This window comes from Nannospalax galili, unplaced genomic scaffold (genome assembly GCF_000622305.1).
Source record: "Nannospalax galili isolate Female #2095 unplaced genomic scaffold, S.galili_v1.0 scaffold2257, whole genome shotgun sequence".
NCBI lineage: Eukaryota > Metazoa > Chordata > Mammalia > Rodentia > Spalacidae > Nannospalax > Nannospalax galili.
In genome coordinates, this window is record NW_008339431.1 from 55,788 (window position 1) to 64,303 (window position 8,516).

At 53.5% G+C, this 8,516-nt stretch overlaps 1 protein-coding gene across 2 annotated transcripts in view; it reads left to right on the forward strand.

Annotated features, from left to right (window-relative positions):
- Positions 1-3,604: 3,604 nt before the first annotated feature.
- Pald1 (phosphatase domain containing paladin 1) overlaps positions 3,605-8,516 on the forward strand; it is a 71,390-nt gene continuing 66,478 nt past the window's right edge. The window contains exon 1 of one of the 2 annotated variants that reach the window (XM_008833901.3): positions 3,605-3,752. The gene's annotated coding sequence lies outside the window, so the exon portion shown is untranslated. Of the gene's footprint in view, positions 3,753-3,833; positions 4,103-8,516 lie in introns of those variants that run through there. The other variant, XM_008833902.3, reaches the window with a different exon arrangement.

Here is an 8,516-nt window from a genome sequence, read left to right on the forward strand (position 1 = left end):
GTTCCAGGATAGCTAGGTCTGAGTAGTGAGACACTGTGTCAAAAAAAAAAAAAAAAAAAAAAAAACAAAACCAAAACAATAACAAAAGCCAAACCAAATGATGACAATAACAAAGAAGCAACCAGATAAAAGTATTTCTTTTTGAAATATTTTATTTATTATTATTTTTTTTGTCGTTTTGAGACAGGGTCTCCCTGTAGCCCTAGCTGGCCTGGAACTCACTATGTAGACCAGGGTGGCCTTGAACTTACAGAGATCTGCCTGCCTCTGGCTTCCCGAGCGCTGGGACTAAAAGAATGCACCACCATGCCTGACTTATTTATTATTTTTATTTTATGTGTATGTGTGTATTGCCTGCATGTATGTAAGCGTACCCTTGTTATGCAATGCCCAAAGAGGACAGAAGAGAGCGTCGGATTCCCTGTAACTGGATAAAGATGGTTGTTAGCCACCAGGCTTTGGGGAGCTGCTGAGACCTGCCCTGGAGGGTCCATGTGGGCTCTGTCGTTTTCAGTCTTGAGGTCACTAAGAGCAAGGCCAGGATGGCCCACCCTGATGCTGCCCATCCCTAGCACTCTGTGTCCCCAGGCATGGCGGCCTGCCAGGAGCTGAGAGGAGCAGTGTGGCCTGCTTCTCGTCCCCTGTCAAGTGTCATCTTTGATGGTTTGGACCCAGCCTCTGCTTTCCGGACAGTCATTTTGTACCTGTCAGGAAATAACTCAGTGTTTGAGTTTTCCCAGGAGGAAAGCCAGAGTTCCCACAGCTTCTTCAGAAGGACTGAACTTGAGAGCTCTTTCAAGAACCTAGGTGTTTGGCTTGGGCTGAGGGGGCTGGGGGCCCTTCTGCCAGCGTGAATACTGGGGTTACCCTGAAGCTCTTTGTAGCAGCAGATATCTGCTCTGGCCTGGGGTAGGATTCTTTGCGTGTGCTATATGCACACACACATGCACACATGCACACATGCAGGCATCCATGTGTATGTACTATAGCACTGACAAACACAGACATGTAATACTGTCTTTATATCCCTACGCATGAGCAGTACAAGCCCAGGCTGTACATACACCAAGTTCAACACAGGCATACATCTGTACAGGGTCACGCTGCTCGCTAGACTTCTGGAAGGGCTCCATGGCACCCTTATGCAGGGAACCAGGAGAGTGGGGGCACATTCTGAGCTCTCTGCTTTCTCGAGTCTTCTTCTGGAACTCATTGGTCCTTTCTCAGGAGAGCTGGGCTTTTCTCTATGCTCCCTGTTGGCATTGTGGGAACTCCTGCAGCAGTTTGACAGAGCCACATCGCTGACCCTTGCTTTCTGCTGGGCCTGGAGAGAGGGCAGAGTGTCTGCCCATGGCTCCCAGCCTGTTCTGTGGCTTTTCTACCCCTCTCAGGCCCAAGTGGGGTGACTCTGGTCCTCGAGGCCTGACTCAAGTTCCTTTTGCCTCCAGTCCATGGCCAGAGCTGCAGGACTTATTGCTCTGGTTGGGGCTGGTAAGGCTGGGCACCATGGCTTGCACAGTCTGTGGTCTGGCCCTGAGATACTTCCAAGCTCCCAAGCCCCTATTCCTGAGACCTGTCTGCTGACCCCAGGCTATTGGAGCCAGAAGGACTGTGATTCTGTGATCATAGCTGTTTCTGAAGATGCCTCTGCCCTGGGTGTTTCTGCTGGGTCCAACAAGAGCACAGACTGGGTGCATGGTAAATACATATCAATGATAGGCCAGGCATGTGCTGGAGTCAAAGACAGGTCACACATGCTCTGACCCTGCAGGTTCAGTCTACAGAGGCAGACAGCCAGGGAATCAGTGACTGCTTAACAGTGTGTGTGAGGACACTATGATGTTTATGTTTGTATGTTACTGTGTGTGTGTGTGCGTGCTCGGGTGTGCTGAGGGCACACTGTCCTGGAATGTGCCTTCAGATTAGCAGGGGCACCGTCTGGGGACCTGATTAGGTGGGGAAATGGGGATGTGACAGAGGGAAGGGAACTGTGTCTAAGTATGGGGTCCAACAGTGAGCCACACACTGTACATGGGTCTCAGGTCCCCAGCTCAGTGGTTCCTCCAACACCTCTCCCAATGAAGATGAGACCACCTCCATGGGTTAAGAAGTTGAAGTTGGAGATCAGAGAGTTTAGTTTACTTTCCCCAGGCTACATAGCCAATGAACTATGGGCCCATCTGATCAAAGTTTGGCTGGACTCAAGGTGGGGTGTGCTTAAGTCCCTCTTAGAGCTTTATCTTTCCTCTGCTCCTTACACACCTGGGGCTTGAGGCCTTGGGCCTCAGTTTTCCCATGCATTAAAATAGGGATAATGAAGGCTGGGGATGCGGCTCAGCTGGTAGAGTGTTTGTCTGGCACGCATGAAGCCTTTGGTTCCATCCCCAGTACCACATACACAGGGCAGGGTGGTCCACACCGCATTAAAATAGGGATAATGAAGGCTGGGGATGCGGCTCAGCTGGCCTTTGGTTCCATCCCCAGTACCACATACACAGGGCAGGGTGGTCCACACCTGTAATTCCAACACTAGGGAGGTGGAGACAGGAGATCAGAAGTTCAGGGTCATCCTCAGCTACGTATTGAAATGAGATTAAAAAAAAAAAAATTAGTGACAGGCAGGTGAAAATCTTGCTCCATAGTGATGAGAACCTGACCTGACCACCCCAGGAATCCTTTGGGTTGCAAGCCCCTCCCCTGGATGATTAGAATCCCCTGGCCTGACTTTAAATAGAGGCGGGGACTATCTGCCTTCATCCGGGTCTCGCTTCCTGGGCAGTATGCCAACGCCCCTTTAACTCTGAAAGGGGTCACGGCAGGTAGAGGCAGGTGAGGAAGGATTCGCAAGTATGGGACTGAACGGGAGGAAGTGACTCACCCCACACAACAAAGAGGGTCTCCCTGGAGGGAGCAGGGATCGGCGAGTGGACGCACGTGGGTACCCGTGGGGCAGAGGCCGAGGAGTAGCCCCCCCAGGGATTGAACCCAGCAGTAGCCAGATTGGGGATGTAAATAGGGGAGCGCCACAGGGGAGGGGGTGGGTGGAGAAGGTACCATCACTTGGAGGCACGGGATGGGGAGGGAGTCCTCCTTTTCCAAAGTCCTTGTACTGTGATTTTCCTAAGCCCGCCATTAAGCAGACGGTCTGCTCTTTAAGGGACATCTAGGGAGCCGGAGCCCAGAGACGTCAGATCCCTAGTTCAGGTTGTATAGCACGGAGAAGGCTGGTTCTGCAGGCCAGGAACTCTTCCTAGTTCCGTCTCGTAGCTCTTGGGATTTTATTTTATTTACTTTATTATTTGTTTATTTGGGTTTTCGAGTTCTGGCTGGCCTAGAACTCTCTATGTAGACCAGGTTGGCCTTGATCTCACAGAGGTCCGCCTGCCTTTGCCTCCAGAGTGCTGGGATGAAAGGCGTGCGCCACCACGCCGGCCTCAGCCTGAATTTTCAAAAGCAGAGGGGGTGAGGGGTGAGGGAAGCCGGGGTCACCGATGTCCCGGGACCAGGAATCCGGGAGGGGGTGTGGCACCGCCAGCCTACGCCGCTTCCTCCAGCCAACCAGGCTGGAAGCCGTGCTTGGGCATCTTCCAGAAGGAGCCGAGCCGACCGGAGAAGGGGAACTGGCTTCGCGGGCAGTCTCTCCCTCCCCCAACTTTTCCTCCTGGCGCAGGGCGGGCGGGGGGAGGAAGGGAGCGGACGACCCGGGCCCTCCGGGAGCTGCGGCTGGGGGATGCCCTTTGGGACGCATTGGGGTGAGTGTGTCTTTAAATCCGCGCCCCCTCCCCGTGGGCGGAGGCTGGGGCTGCAGCGGGCTGACTGGCCGGGCAGGGCGCGGGGTTTGGCGGCGGGCTGGCGCACTGGGCTGGTCCCTGGCGTGGGGGGACAGGGACGCGGGGCACGGCGCGCACCGGTCAGGCGATCGATCGCGGGTGCTCCCCTTCCGTGGCCTGGTGGGGTCGGCGCGGCCTGGCCGCCGCGGGAGCCGCCTTCGCCCCCGGATGAGCCGAGGAGGGTGGGCCGAGCGAGTCGGAGCGGGTCTTGGCGCCCGCAGTCCCCGGCCGCAGCAGCGCGACGCCCCCATCCCCGGAGCCGGGGCTGGCAGGTACGCTAGCTTGGGGCGCGCAGAGGGGCGAGCGAGGGTTCCCCGGCCGCGGGGCGCAGACGACCCGGCCACCCTGGCCTGCTATGCGGCGGGAGCCACCGCGCTGCCCCAACCCGAGCGGTTCCCTGGTCGTGCGCAGGTCAGTCCGGGCTCAGCCCTGGCCCCTAGTTTCTCTGATAGGCATCTGCGTGGGCTGGCTCTACCCGCTGCTCCTTGCCGGCCCCCATGGCTAGTTGGGCTTCCAGAAGTTGGGGAGTGGACAGCCCGGGTCGCGACCCAGAGATGGGGTTCCCAGACTCACCTGCAGGGCGCTTGGGGCCCATGGGCATCGAGGAGCCAAAGGGCCCTGTGGGCATAGGCTTTTATTCATGGCCCTGTCTGGCTTCTTCCTCTGTGAGCCTGGGTTTCCTTGGTATGAAGTGCGTGCGTTTGCATGTGGGTGTCCATCTATGCATTTATCAGCTTCAGAGGAACCTCTCGCCCCCCAAAGGGACTTGTTAGAAAAGGTAGAGTGCATGAGAGACCCGCTGTTCCCACTCATTGTAGTGGCCAGGGTGCTCTTATCTTGGAAATCAGAGGCCTCTTAACCCTGGAAGCTTGGGGCATCCTTTCTGTCCCAACCAGAGCCAGGACACCAGCTCCTTGGCTCCCCGCAGCCAGTGACACTTGTTAGATGTGGGACTCTGGGTCATGCCTAGACAATGTGGCAGGGGGGAGGACCTGAAGGGTTCTGTTCTCATGTGTCACTGCCCTGTGGGGGATGACAATATAGAAACACACAGCAAGTTCTTGATAAGTTTCTGTGACCATGCCAGGAGACTACTCAGGGGAATTGCAACAATAATGCTCCAGGATTGCTGGGGTTGCTGGGCTCCATTTCTAGAACTTTATAAATGTGTTTCAGTATTCTTTCCACCCTCCTTGCTAGCATGCCAGTAATCTAGACGTCTTTTCACCCCAGGGCAGGGAGCACAGGAGGGCTGACAAGGACTTGTCTGCAAGTGACCCACTCCACTCCCAGATTTTGTTTTCTCCTTAGTTTTTCCTGGTCAGATGGCCCACAGGTCTCTCCCAGCTGCTCTGAGATTTGGGGTTAGGGCCAGCCCTGTAGGAGGTTCAGAGACAAGCTGAAGGAAGTCCTAACTTCCTTTCTTAAGAGCATCCATTGCAGGGAGTGGAGGGGAGGCTGGAAGGCACTGGCCAGTCACAGTTTCCGGTGAGGGCAGATAGGCCTGAGGTAGCCTAATGTGCTGGTTCCTTTCTCTGTCATTGGGATGGGCAGAGTGGGGTCTAAGGTGGCTCTGAACTCCGCAGTGAGACTCTGCTGTGTCTGTCACTCTGCTCTGCCCCCATTGTCCTTGCTGACTCTCTTCTTTTCTGGAATACTTTGGGGAGGTGGAGAGGTGGTTGTGTGTACCTGTGTGCAAGGAAGTTCTTGGGGGTTGTTCTACAAGTGGGGGCTATTGAACTTATCAAAGCCCTTGACTGGCTCTGTGGCCCACACCCAACCACCTTGAGGATGCAAGTTGGGGTGCCATGTGGGCAGAACATGTGGTCATGTCAGGTATACAGTCCTGTGGGCAGGCACATGGAGGAACTGGGTATGTGTACCTGAGAACAGACATAAAAAGGCAAAGGGGTGGATGGGCACCCCAGGGACATAGACACGTGCGGGGACAGGTGTGTGTGGGCATGTAAACAAGGACTACCTTTGGCCACAGATACATAGACAGGTCTGGGTCCTTGAGTTGCGGTGGTCTCCTCACATAGGCAGCAGGTGTATAAGGGCAGCCAGACAGATGGACTCACCTGAGCACAGATATGGATATGAACTGACATTTGCAGACACCAGACTCTGGGTCACAAGAGGCTCAAATACCAAGGCAGACATGAAGCCAGCTGTGGGCCCCAGCAAGATGCATATACTGACCAGAGTCACCTGCCAATTGAACTGATGTCTGGACAGCTGTGGGTGCTGAGATGTAATTCCAGAGGAGTGTTGCTGTGGGTGTGGGGGTGGAGCCAGACATCCTGGTGTGACAGGTGCTCAGGTGCTCTGCCGTATTGGAGGATGACCTTGAACTCCTGATCCTCCTTGCTTCCACCTCCTGGGTGCTGGGATGACAGGCCTGCATGACCACACCCTGTGTATGTGGTGCTGGGGATGGAATCCATGGCGTCATGAGTTCACTGTACCAATTGAACCACATCCCAGCCTGGGTACAGTTTAATTTCTAGAGTCCCATGTTGGGGTTGGTTGGTAGACCCCCCCTCCAAAAAAAGGGCTCAGTATTTCACTCTGAGAGGCATATAACCTATGGCCCCTATGTGCCTGTGTAGGTTTGAGCACATCCTCTGATGTCTCCAGGATCTTTATGAACTTTTCTGTGGCCCTGCATGGTGCTTTAGCTGCTCTTGGCTCCAGGACCAGGAGTCTGGCTCTGGGGTTTTCCTGCTGAGCCCAAGCCTTTGTGTCTCAGGTTGCTGCCTCTGAATGCCCTCACAGATGCGTGGAAGGGTCTGGGGTAAGAATCATAGCCTCTGTTGCAGACCCCCTCCCCCCAAGCCCTAGGCTTGGATTTAGCATGGTCTCTCTCCCACTTCTGACTGTTCATGTTCCCTCTACCCAACCTGGCATCTGGAACCCAGCCCCAACCCAGATATGTTTGACACCAGATGCTCTTGTGACCTTCCGCAGTTACTTAATGTTTTAGTTGCCTCATTTTAACTCTAGCTCCCTGGGGACATCGGAGGGTTAAATGGGAGACAGTTTGTGGAAAGCTCCTTGACTCTTTGTCAGCGTGGGTGGGACCAGGGCTCCCTAGAGATTCTTAGGCAGCCAGGTGGCTGACCCTGGGGCCTAGGCAAGCTGGACGGCTAGCACCAGATACCTCTAAGATGGAAGCTACTGTCCTTGTTGTCTCCCTGCTCAGAGCCCCTCCTCATCCTAGGAACCTCTGCTTAGGGTCAGGAAATGGCAGGCTGGGCATGTGGAAGCTTGGGCCTGCTGCCTGCTGGGCCTCTGGGAGGGGAGCCAGTGATTTGCTAAGAATAGCCCCAAATCATGGCTCTGGCCACTCGGTGGGCAGTGCTGCCTCTCCCTGGTCCAGACCAAGGCACTGACAGCCTGGCTTTTCATATTTCCTGTGGCCAGGGAGGCACAGGGATGGGCCTGGGAACTGAAGCTCCTATTACACTAGCTCTGCCTCTGGCCAGCCCTGCTGGGACCTGGAAAAGAGAAGGTGGGTGACCACTGGCCTTTGTCACCTCTGGGTTTGTCTTCTCCACAAGGTATCCTGAGAGTATCTCTGACCATCTTCCTACCCACTCCACTCCCTCAAACATGAAGGACATAGATTCCAAGGCAGACCTCCAGCTCTGAATCCCTGCCCTCCCTCCCTCACTGTGTGACCCTTAGCAGTGCACTGAACCTCTCTGTGCCTCATTTTCCTTGTGTAACAGGGAAGAGACAGGGATTTTAGGAATGTCACAAGGACAAACTGTGTGTGGAGATGGCTGGAGACTGTCTCATGGCATGTGCTAGGGAAACAGTGGGTGCTGTAGTCTTTGTTACAGTCACATTTTCTAGCAGAGAGGCCAGTGACATTAGAGGCCAATGATTATACCGTGTCATGTGGGGACAGGGTCAGAATAGCATTTTATTTATTTGCTTATTTATATTTTATGCTTGTGAGTATTTTGCCTGCATATGTGTAAGTGCACCACATGCATGCAATGCCTTGGAGGCCAGAAGAGGGCACTGGATCCCCTGGAACTGGAGTTATGGACAGTGTATTAGTGCCATGTCATGTGGGTTCTGGGAACTGAACCTGGGTTCTCTGCAAAAGCAGCCAATGCTCTTAACTGTTGAGCCATCTCTTGATTAGGCTTCTTGGCCCTGGATTTCATCCGAAGCACAGGGGATCCAGGGGCTGAAGAGAGACGGCTCAATAGGTAAGGTGCTTGAAGACCTGAGTTTGAGACTCAATAAAAAGCTGGGTGTGCCTGTGCGCATTTGTAGTCCCAGTTCTGGGGAGATAGACAAGTGGATTCCTGGGGCTTGCTTGACAACTGGCTTAGTTCATTCTGGCAAAATTCATGAACTTCAGGTTTAGTGAGAGACTTTGTCACAAATTAATAGAGAGCAATTGAGGAAGACACCCAACGCCAACCTCTGGCCTTCATACCATGGCCACACATGTTCATGCATATCTGCACATACATATACACACATACAAATTAAGTACAAGGTATTTATTTTTTTTATAAGCAAATTTTATTTATTTTTAAACTTTTTTTTTTTTTTTTTTTTTTTTTTTTTTTTTTTTGTGTGCAATCATGTGCGCAGCACAGCCCACTAATAGAAGTTAGAAGACAACTTGTGAGAGTTTGTTCATTCCTTCTTTCTATCTAA